Below are 12,584 nucleotides of genomic sequence, written 5' to 3' on the forward strand. Positions count from 1 at the left end.
TTCCCATCTTTAATTTTCCAGATACCACTGTCAAAAGAAAAGGTTTATTGTGTCGTATAAGGAGCAACAAAGTCCGCTGATGGAGGAGGTCGGGGCAGTCATGTTTATATAGGCCACGCAGATTATAGCAATAATTATATTCTAATAGTTTATCATTTTTATTAAGGATTAGGCTTGTAAACGTATTGTTTCTGTTTGACATATGAATATGAATATTAATGCGGTCTGATTATGATTGGAATTTTGGGGGGGGATTCTGTGTCAATTTGTTCATTGTTGTTAATTTTTCGGATCTTTTTTACTTGATTAGAAACAGAAAAACCCTAAATAATGGTAAGGAAGGCAAATCATGAACTAGTAAAAGATTACTACTAACTAACATGATCTACGATGAAACTATTACTCGAGGGGGCATGAGGAAACCCAAAACATCAAAACACATGCAGTATATTTTTTTAAGAAGAATGAGAGCACTTCGAATTGCTATCATTGACCATTGTTCCTTGCAAAACTACAACTGTTACACAATGTCAAGTATATGTTTAACACTGCAACGATTAGTTTTAAGTACAAGGGCGTGTTGATCTTGTCCCACCAGTAGGGGCACTTATTTTGGAAGCACTCCTGTGGGTCGTATTTTAAGGTAGAAAGGAACAACCTATGTGATCACATGGATTGGAGGACTCGATGCATTTACATATTCATTCTGTTTTTCATGCCAGACTGTCACAAACATCTCCTGTCATTGCAGAGCTTGCCATTCTCATCCTATCCAGTATAGCTGCGAGATGTATTCCTGCCATTCTTTTTTCTCTCCTTTGACAGTAAATCTCTTCTTTTTAGCTTTATCTGATCCGTGTTTGAGTCCTCAATATTAGAATTATTGAAGGCAGGAAACGAAAACAACCCTCAGTAATCCATTTAGTTATTGGTCTGACTTTTAAAAACCTTGTGCCTTCATCTATGCTGAGCAGTGGAGCTGGTTGGTCATAACTCCTTTCATGTTTGACTCCTAATTCTTTCTCAGTGGGCTCACAGTGGTTTTACCTCTATTTATCATGCAGCTCTTTTGATAACAGCAAGTGTTGCTGATGGGGGGGTACATTTCCATATCCCTCCCAGTTATATTATGGAGAGAAAAGATGACTGCACGGTTCACTAATGGTCTTGTCTTGAATCGGCAGACGTACTGTACATTTGGACCATAAAATCTAAAGACTCCATTTGCCGTTCCCTGCTGCTAAAGCCCTGCTGAGCTGACACGGTTGTTCATTTTCACTAATGAAAAGTAAAAGGAATGAGGTGCTTTATGGATTTTAAATTCAAGCTGGATGGCAAGACTGTGTGAACAGACGACCAGATTTATAAAATTCGGTCAAAAAGTTGTCTTTTGTACATCACCGCTTGAAAAACAATAATTCAATCCATTACTTTGAATCTTTTATGTTAAAACACAATGTTATAGAATATAGATTAAATGATTATGATTGTAAAGTAGTTATAGCTTTAGCCGACCTCACTCCAATTATTGTGCCAATAATTTTCACAGAATAGAACTTTAATGTATTTAGTGTAATCACTTTGATGGTAGGGCACATTTAAGCAGTCTTTATACCAAGAGCCTTATCATTATATACAGTGACAAAGTGATGAAAGACTTCAGTTAGGCATGCAAGAATGGACTTTAAACGAATCAAGAAAAAGTAAAGCAACATAAAACATTTCATCAAACAAAAACAGGTTACAAAGTTACATTTTTTTGGGTCACTTTTCTCTTGCTAATTTTCATTGATTAAAACATACTAAAGAAACTTTACATGAGCTAAATAATAGATTACCTTACAAGCTTGAGAGGTTATGATTTCCCTCCAAAGGTCCACAATAGTGTCATCGGGTAACACCACAAGGCCTTCAATGCAAATGGCAGAAAACAGAGGTGGTCAGTAATTACTTTTGGTCATAACAAAAATGATTCATATATCATCATATATAATTTTCTGATGTGCCACTGCAATGACCAAAAGGTCTAAATCAATATTTTATATTGTGAAAGGATTACAAGACTACTGTGATGATGAAACCACAGAGAAATATTACCCGACTCTGCAGTGCCCTTAGTTCGCTGTGACCACTTTCATCAGTGTAATTTTATTATCAGCAGGAAAGCCTCTAAAAATGCAGTGAATTCTGACTGCCAATCACCAAACAGCAAACAGACACAGTTATCAACTAGGTGGAACATTGTGGAGCATCCAGCAGCTAAAGAGCCAGATATTTCCCTTAGGTGGTGGTGGAGACCAAAAACAGAGCTAATAGGAGAGTGATATTAGACTTAAATATAGAACTAATTTGTTTAGGGATACATGCACGTTTGAGTAAAAAAATATTGCTTAAGGTTAGGACCCATTGTAATGATTAAAACAAGATTATGGGCATGTCGAGCTTTTAGCTTTTACAAGTTAAACTGTGCATGTCTTGAGCATAAAGTAAGTTCTAAGGGGCAAGGGGGTTGTATTTAGTATCTTAATTTATCATAGGTTTGATTTGGCTGTCACATGAATGAAACCAAAGTGTCGTCTCTTATTCCCTTTAAAAGACAGGTGTCATCTGCATCTGTATCATGCTAATATACATGGTGAATCCGACATGTGATTTTTAAACAGCAGGAAAAAACTGCGTCATTGTCTTCAAAATTGCCACTTTGCACCTGGTTAAAAATTACCAGAACCAGCAGCAAAATGATTAGGCTTCATGCTTTGGGTACTATGGTATTACATTCCATGTCAATCCATCCACTAGCTGCAAATATATATGAATATTCCAATACAATTTCAACTTCACAGTGGTGCAACAGCTAAAGAATAAAAAGATCGCCAAAGCCAGTAAGATTGGCCCTGTTGGGACCCTGATTGTCTGTTATTAAAAGTTAAAAGGAATCCATGGCAAGTCTTTCAGTCTGGACCAAAAAGGCTGACGATCAGACAGACAGACATTTCTTTTCAAGAGATGTGATAGAGTGTAAACATACAGTTGATCATATTGGGCTTTTGAGCCAAAAACATATGCTGTTTTGGTCTTGTGAGGACAGGTTTGCTTGAAATAGATCATTGAGCTGAGATTCTCTTTGGCAAGCGTGTTTACAGTTTACACATGCATAACGGAAAGTAACTGAGCTATGGAACTTAAAGGATTTAACTGGAATAAGCAGGATGGTTTGAAAGAGAGTCAGTGATGTGAAGAAACAGTGCAGCAGTGCAGAGGAAAGTAAGCCCCTTTGGAGCATCGCTGAAAAGTGAAATCTGATCTGAAAAAACAAATAAAAGACATGCAGGTACAAGTCAAAATAAAAATCCAAACAGAGAGAATCTGAGTAAACAAACTGCCAACTGTAAACTAAGCATGACTGAAACTGAACGTGGGTCTGAGAAAATCAACTTTTTTGTGCTTTTTGAGTTAAAAAAAGGGTAACCTCTAAGTTGAGCTTGCTCTTGTTTTTAAAGCAGCAAGGCAACTTGTGTCTCAAAGTTGAACCAGCATGAATTGTTTTACAGTGCACCTTTCATGATCCCAGAAGAACACTATCAAAGTGCTTTTCACCGTCTTTATTCTGCCTTGCATCGCTTGTGCTGAAAAGAAGCTTTGGAGGTAAAATCCCACTGGAAACTGCGGGGTTTTGTCATTCTTTATTCAATTTGCTTATAAACCTTTGTAAGAGAATTAAAAGGAATCAACAGGAGGAATGCCTCTGTAGAGACATTTACCTGAGTTTTGGAGGGAATATTTGCTGTAAAGGCAAATCAAAGTTAGAGGATCAATAGTGTCTGCACACATTTACTCTGGGGATCCACTGCTCCCAAATCAGTTTGTAACACTTTGATAGCACTGGAAGAAGAAAAACTGATTGCTTTTAGTCAGGGAATTATTAAAAACGTTATATTTATGACCATGGAAATGTGAAATGTCTCAACAACCGCTGGATGGATAGCCGTAAAATTTAGTACAGACCTCCATGGTGCCCCGGGAGTGAATCCGATCTCTGGTGATCTCCTGACTTTTCTTCTATCACAGGGGTGTCAAACTCAAATACATAATGGGCCAAAAATTAAAAAAAAAAAACTAAATTAAAAAAAAATTAAAACTAAAATCGCGGGCCAACATTGAACAAATAAACCTTTTAATATATACCAAACATGTTTTGCTTTAACATTAAATATGGAACCAGCAACGCTTATAAACATACAATTTATAACTAAATAGTGCAGACATGCAAAATCAAATTTCAAATAAAAACACATCAATGTCATTCATTTATGAAATAAAAATTAAATAAAAATCTTATGCCTCTTTTCTATTTGCATCCTTCTGATTTAAATATCAAAATAAAGTTTTTCAACAGGTTAATACATTTAAAAATAAAATGACAATAATAAATCTAGTATTAGCGGTAAATTCGCCGTATAATACCGTCAGCTTTTATAGTACAATAATATAATAATTTGGTATTGCCTCGTGGGCCAAATAAAATTACACTGCGGGCCAAATTTGAGTTTGACACCCCTGTTCTATCAGATCAAACTCCTCATTGATCCAGTGTCTGAGCATGGAGGCAAACCAGGAAGTGCCTTAAGCCAGCATTCTACCAAAAATTCCAGCAGGGGGTGCTACGTTTGGCTGCAAAAAAAATTCTGTCCATTAATTTCAGTGCAAAATGAGAAAACTTCTCACTTGATTTATTACCTCAGAAATTTTTTTTTAGGACAACACTATGGTCTCAATCGCCAGTAAAAAATCTTCTTCAAGACAATTTCATGTTAATAGTTCAAATAATGGCCCCATTTAGAACAAAATAGAAGATAAAGAATCGTATTGGTCTCATAACTTTGACCCTTTCACACTGTATTTTCATTTAATGACAGTTTATTTGATCGTTTTGTTCATTAAAAATGTGTTGTTCAGCGTTTGGTTGGACTAACAGACACTCCATGGAGTCGCTGTTCATTTTTCTGAGGTAAGTAACGAACATTAGTTTTTGTTTTTTGCTAACCAACATCCCAGTTAATGCTCCAGTTAATGCTAACATGAATTAGCAGTGGCTTCTCTCAGTCGGGTTGAGGTGTAGAGAGGCGTGTAGTCAGTGTCGTCAGATCCCTCTTGCTCCTCCACAGTCAAAATATGGTCTGCTCCCTGTATGGGAAATAAGATGGCAACGCAAGATGGCGAGGCGTGTAAAGCTAAACTCGATGCTTCCAACGGGCAGTCCACAAACCAATTGGTGACGTCACGGTGACTACGTCCATTATTTATATACAGTCGCTGGGATGAACTGGCCTAATAATCCAGACATTTATGATTCTAATGCTACATTCACATTATGAACTACAGCCAGTGTGCAAACTTCTCAATATTGTACCCCATTGATTATATATCTCTTGTAGTATGTGCACAGATGTAAAAATAAATAAAGAAAGAATGACTTATTACTAATTTAATGCCTGCTTAGTTAGCTGACTAGCTTGCCACAGTAGCAAGGATGAAGCATTTGGCTCAGTTGATGCTTTCATGCTACAAATTGTATACCCTTTAATTAAATATCTTGTTTATGTTCAGGTGTGAAACATTAAATATGTTAGAATGGTTTTAATACTAATTTCTGGCCTGAACAGTTAGCTGGCTAACTTGCTAGCCAGGACATGGATGAAGCATTAGGCTAAGCTGTGTAGTTTGTTAGCTTGCTTGCTAAGTTCACTTTAATATGCTACACAGAATGTGTACAGAAAACAAGCATTAAGCTAAGATAGCTTCCATATTTTACCAATTTTTGGCTAGTTAGCTAGGTAGCTTGCCAGCCAAAAAAACCCCACTTTGTCCAATATTTTGGTTTATACACATATGCCTATAAACTAACAATATTCCCACGAGTCTCAGCAATATGTCATCTTGTTACAAACAGTACGGTGAACATGACAAACATTATATCTGTTTAGCATCAGCATGTTAGCATTGTCATTGTGAGCATGTTTGCATGCTAAATATTAGCAAGTATTGGACTAAATGGGTGAAAATAAAAACTGTACTAATAAATGATAACTGCATTGTTAGTTAATGTATTGAGGCATACTTTGGACCAATTAGGGACTCAGAATCATACGTTAAACATTAATCTAATTTCAAATATTTATTTCATCAGTGATGTAAAATTATCGAATTTTCACTCACAAAAATCGTTCAAAGTGTTACACGAAGCTACATGAGTTAGGACAGAAGGCAGGAAGCTCACAGCTCTTACAAAACAACAATGGTCCACAGAAGCTAAGCTATGCCTATACCTGTCCAAGTGCTGCTATAAGCAGCTGAATAGCAGATTTATCTATCACAGCAGGATGAAGACCTTATTTTTGTGAAAGTATGTAGGAGGGTTGTTCTGTAGGTGAGGGGGTCATAAATGGGCGAACAGCATTTCTTCTTTTAGCTCTTTCTTTTTATAGCACTTGAAGAGGGTAAGATGAGTGAGTGCTGAACACTACTCAACATGTGTGGTCTATTTCCTGTGAATCTCATCAGCCGGAGAGTGTGTGTGCTTGGTGAAAAGGACCTCTCATTGAGGTCAAGTTGCTGGAAATAACACATATTAATGTGTTTTTGTTTTAATCCCCATTTGCTGACCATATAACATGCTTCTACACTTCACTTGACATCACATCAGCTCTCATTGCTATTTATTAAATAATATATTATAAATCAGTAAGGAATTGCTGCTCTCTTTGGCCAATATTGACCTTGGAATTTAGTATTAACACCACATCACTGCTGTCTATATGGGCCAAATAGGGTCCAGTCTGATGATGAATGGCCACTGGGCTGACCTATAAGGCATGGGACACACTGGAGAGTCCAAAAAAAGAAGAAAGTAACCTTTCAGCTCATTTACAGTAGCTTTAGGGTGCTTCCACACTGTGTGTGTTCGGTAAGCTTTGCCTGAACTTTGCTGCATTTGTCCTTTTAGTTTGATTAAGTGATTTTAGCATGAATTCCAACAATTAAATACTATTTAATATATCCATCTGCTGATTACGTAATGCATTTTAAATCCACCCCCTCTGCTTCACCAGCCATTTATTTTTCACAACATATGACAGGAAGATTTACAACAGTGCTTACCAGGCTGGTGACCATGTAGGAATTAGCTTTTGGTTGTCAAGACTGAAAATATGGTTGTCATTTTTAGTCATCTTATATTTTGAATAATTAGCCAGTAATACTAAACTAATTAAATTAGCCAGTATCAAGTACGAGCAAAACTTCTCCAGTCGAACAGTACCTGCATGTCATCCATACATCATTTAAACATTGTGTGTGCTGTGGATAAAGAGAAAGAGAAAGGATCCGACCTGGGCCTTCAAGTGAGTTGAAGGCATCTAGGGAGTGAACCTGGGATGCTGGGTCTCACTGCTGAACCCTCTGGAGGTGTCGTGGGTCAATCAGCGAAACACCGGTGAAAGAGGGCGCCCACTTGACGACCCGAAGGATGCCATCATTCACTTGAACTCCACAGCGTCTCATCGGTGCCTTAGGTATTAATCGATTGAGGGATATCAACACCTAGTCCTATACAACAGATCTTGTGTGGTATTAGAAAAGTAGTCTTTCTGTATCGGTATCACATGGGTAATGGTATTGTGATTATCACAGAGCCCTAACTTTTAATAATTCAGATGTTATGGATGCTGTTGTATGTTGGCATAACAATGAATATGTGACACAATTTAATAAAAGTGTACTCACAGTAAGGAAATAAAGTCTTTATAGTAGCTAAGTATAGCGTATTTTATATGATACTTTACAGAATTTGAATCTGAAGTATTATCATATAACAATGTAATATTAATCACCAGCAGTGCAGCTGTTCTTCACAGAGCAATTTTTTATGCATCACTAATTCAATAAATATAGATTTTTTTTGCGGAGCGTGCATGTTTTGCTTTTTTCTTCCTCTATCTTATATTTGCCATCAAAGGCCAAAAATTGGTTGCCAATTTCTCAAAAAAAATATACATTTAAAAAAAACATATATATATATATTTTTTTACCTCTTTCCATGAAATGATTGTGACAATGGGACTAATTCTTGACAGATAAAATGTATATATTCTCTTAACTTTATTAATCAATCTCTTCCAAACATATCACAACGAAAATTAAACCATAATTAACAGAGGATTGTGTCTGAAAACAAACTTATTCCAACTTTATGGGTGGCCATGTATCTTAGTGAGCTTCATGTGATGACCAGAGGAACTTAACGAACAGCACAGCTAATGCAGAATAAGAATAAGAACGAGCCATCACAACTATCCAATTAATTAGCTGTCAGTCCATCTCATGGTTCATTCATTTGTGAGTAAACACAACATTCATCATTAACAGTTATGTAACTATATTCTTTTATATTTCTCATTCTTTGCCTGTGTACTTTACGCAGACATGTACGGTTTTAGTTTAGTTTTTGATGTGACTAGGCCGCTGTGATGGAGGTTTCTCTCTGATCACAGATGTCGACAACCTGTCTGGAAAAAGTGTGCTCCCTTTCAAAAAATCCACCCATCCAAACTTTTACTTTAAATTCATGATATTTTGGGTCACCAAACTAAACCTGAATTCTAAATTTACTCTGACTGAGAATGTGTGTTTTTTTATGAAAGAGGAGGGACAGACCTGCGAGTGTCTGCAGAGACTTTGGTTTGACAGACACAGAAAAAAAAAAGATCAAAGTGCTCTAATGTGTTTTACAGAGAAATCCAGGCTGAATCGATTGAAACGCCAGGCGGTTTTCACACCAAACCACTGGGTTATTCTTGAGGGTCTGTTTATACAGTTTGAGCTGTGAGAGAACAAAAACAACTTGGTCTAGAGTGCTGCTTTTATTTCAGCCCGAGTTAAGAGGACAGATGAACTAAATATCTTGTGGCAATCAATGAGTATTGATCAATCCCCTGAAATGCTTTTATTTCAAGCATAGTGTGGACCAAGCTGAAAAGTGGTGAGTCGTTAATGGAGAGAAAGGGGAGAAATAAGATACTGTGCTGTATGAAACAGCTTCATTTTCCTCCTGACCTCTCCGACCTCTTGCTGATGGTTTGGTTAATGAGAAAGGAAAGAGAACAAGCTTTAAAGGTTTACGGATGTGGTTCAAAACCAAACCTTTCAAAACTTAACCCGGTATTGAATTCCCATATCAAATATGAATCCTACTATAACTCGTTTGTTGGCGAATAGTCCAACAGCCAGATTTGTTAAGGTTGTATTTTGACAAATTTAAGCTGGATATTAAATGGTAGCTGATACTGGGACTCATTGTAACAAAATAAGATAAGATAAGATGTTCTTTTTGTAGCAAAAACAATAGAAGAAACATCAATAAAGCTATAATAATAATAATAATAATAATAATAATAATAATAATAAAAAAATAAATAGTAACCCATAAATAGTTACCTGACGATATAAATCAGAAAATACATAAAAAGTAATAAAAATAAATTAAAAATTATAAATAACATTTTAAAAAGTGAATTATTGCACAGTAGCAACCATACCTCTTAGAAGTTATCTATTGATTCTACTTGTTTGTTTTTCCAAATATGTTTTGCAGGAAATTGTAAATGGCACCTGAATTATGTTTAACTAAAGTAAAAATGTTGCCAATTTTCAACCAGCTCTCATCAATGCAGCACATCAAATCAATCAAATTTATTTTATTTATCCCAGAGGGGAAATTCAGTTAGTCTGTTAGCTCCTGGAGAATGAGACAACCTGAGGAGCGAAGCATCTTTTGAATCTCTCCGTCCTACAACGGAGAGAGAGGAGCCGTCCACTGCTGTTTTTTTGTTCCATAAAGGTTTTGTGTAGCTGATGATCCGGGTATTTCTGACCAGTCTGTCCAACCGCCTTGCATCTCTGTGTCTGATGCTGCCTCCCCAGCAGACTGCAGCATAAAACAACACACTTGCCACCACAGACTGATGAAGCATCTGCAGCATCTTACGACAGATGTCAAGAGATCTGAGCTTCCTTTAAAAAAAAAGAGCCCCTTTTTGTGTTTAGGGACCAGTCCAACTTATTATCCAGGTATACACCTAGATACTTATAACTTGGCACCACCTCGATGTCCACCCCACAGGTATTCACTTGCTGAAGAGGGGGCTTGAATCTGTGGGAATCTATGATAATTTCCTTAGTCTTTGAGGAGATAGTTCTTGTGACTCCAGTCATTGAAGGCTTTTATCAGATCCCTATATTCAGATTCCTGTCCATTCCTGATACACGCCACAATAGCAGGGTCTTTAAAATAAAACATAATAAGAATAGTAGTAGTACTAATATAATAACTTTATTCAAATAGCACTTTTAAAGTTTTTTGTTTTGACAAACAAAGCAACGCAGAAGCAAGATACCCCGAAGGCTCTACAGCAACAGAAAGGCAAGCAGTAAGGAAAAACAAAAGCAAGATACATTTAAGGTAAAACTGCAACAAGAGGCCAAAATGCAGACACATGTCTAATAATAAATACAGATGAGAATAAAAAATTGCAAACAAAAAGTAATGCAAAGAGAAAGAATAAAGAGATGAAAACCTGATCTTAACCTGACCAGAACCAGATGACTAAACACAAAATGTTTTCAGTGCAAATGCAAACAGAAACATTTTTGTCATTGTTTAGATAAAACAATGTATTTAGGCGGCATTACATTTCATACAAAATAGATGTTTTTCACATTTGCAAGAATTTAATTTCTAGTAAACAGGGTTTACCATGTGTTAAAATAGAAAGCATGGTGATTTTTTTGCATTGAGTCACTTGAACAAACATGACAGTTTGTGCGTTTTTTTTCTTTTCTCACTCAACCATTTTCCTTGTTTTTCCTCTTATCTTTCAGAATGAGATTTATAAAGAGATTAGAGTTTAATCTTAAATGTTTTCAACTTGCACAGAAACGTTTCTGCATCACTTGATTAAGTTGCAATTATGCCACCTCTAAAATTTGCCTAAAGATGGCACATGGACAGAATATTTAAAGAGAGTGTTAATTATATCATCAATTACAAGTAGTTCTCTCTGGAAAAGTGTTAAACTAAGTCCAGCAAGTTTCAGTATTTCTCTTCTGTCAGAGATTTTCTTAAAATTACTTTTTCAAGTAAAGTTTTAACTGTGTCTGGTCTGTGCAGTGCAGTGCAGTGCAGTGCAGTGCAGTGGTACTGCATTGGAATAAGACTCATGTATGTTCAGTTATTACATTAAAAGACTGTTGCATTAACAAAGAAGCATTTCAAATAGGATCTGTAGCAATGTAAATCAATCTAACGGCTGAGATATTAGATCAGTAGCGTAACCAGAGGATGGTGCATGGTGAGAGCAGCATGAAATTAGATTTCAGGGAGGCAGCACCAGTGAAAGTGACTGGCTTCAGTCAGAATATCTGGCAGAAGAGAAAAATGCGAGAAACAGTCACCTCATAGGACACCTTTTTGAGGCTTTTGCTTCATGAGCTGTCACAAGAGAAGAAGAAGTCTGTCAGGGGGGAAGGAAAGACAGAAAAAGAGTCTTTGGATCAGGTCTCATGTCAGTGACCTGGAAACATGGCTTTTTCAATCTTGAGGATTTTTTTACCAACACTCCGCTTTTGTTAGGTGAACATTTCACAATATATATATAAAACACAATACTACATAAGCATCAGTTAAAAATGTAAGTATAATTCCAAAACATATTGCTAATATGTTTAGAATGTATCAACACAATTTCTGATTGTTATTAATTAAATAGGAATGTGTTTAATATATATATATATATATATATATATATATATGTATATATATTAAGACATAATGGCTGTGACCTTTTCCACGAAGTTACATTATTGGTTTGGTCATTGTTGGCCTTAACAAAACATAAACGTCCAAGTCTGAGAAGTGAAACCAATGCAGGACCTGCATTTTTTCCCAATGGCCAGCAGGAGGAGATTTAACTGGCTGCAAATAAAGTCAGATTGTATAAAAATCAAAATGCATACTTCTCACTTGACGTATTAACTCAATAAACATTCTCAAAGTGAGTCTATGGTCTCTATGGACTTCTTCAACACAGCGTTATGATCATTTTGTAAATTATGGTCCTATTTAGAGTAAAATAGACAAGAAAGCAGGGTTTGCTTCTGGGTGGGGCTTCCTTGTGATTAACTGGTCACTACCATGGTGTACTTTAATTTTTTCAGCTTCTAACTTCAAACCTTTAACAATGTGTTTTCATCTCATCAAAATAACACCTGATCTGAATGTTATCCAACAATTAAATGGGCTAGTATCAGCACTTATCAGCCCATAATATAGGCCAGTAGGTGCCTGCTCTACCTTGTAGTTGTTAATTATCAGCCCATTCAATTGCCGCTCACTGTTTTGTTACATTTCACTCTCAGTTTTGTTCAGTTCAGGCACTGAAAAAGGCTGCAGTTGTTTTTGGTTTAGGCTCCAACACTAATTCTCTGAGTTTCGATCAGAAAAGTTCCTGGTTAGGTGCTAGAAAAGATAA

The sequence above is a fragment of the Centropristis striata genome, chromosome 10 (genome assembly GCF_030273125.1).
Source record: "Centropristis striata isolate RG_2023a ecotype Rhode Island chromosome 10, C.striata_1.0, whole genome shotgun sequence".
NCBI classification, from domain to species: domain Eukaryota; kingdom Metazoa; phylum Chordata; class Actinopteri; order Perciformes; family Serranidae; genus Centropristis; species Centropristis striata.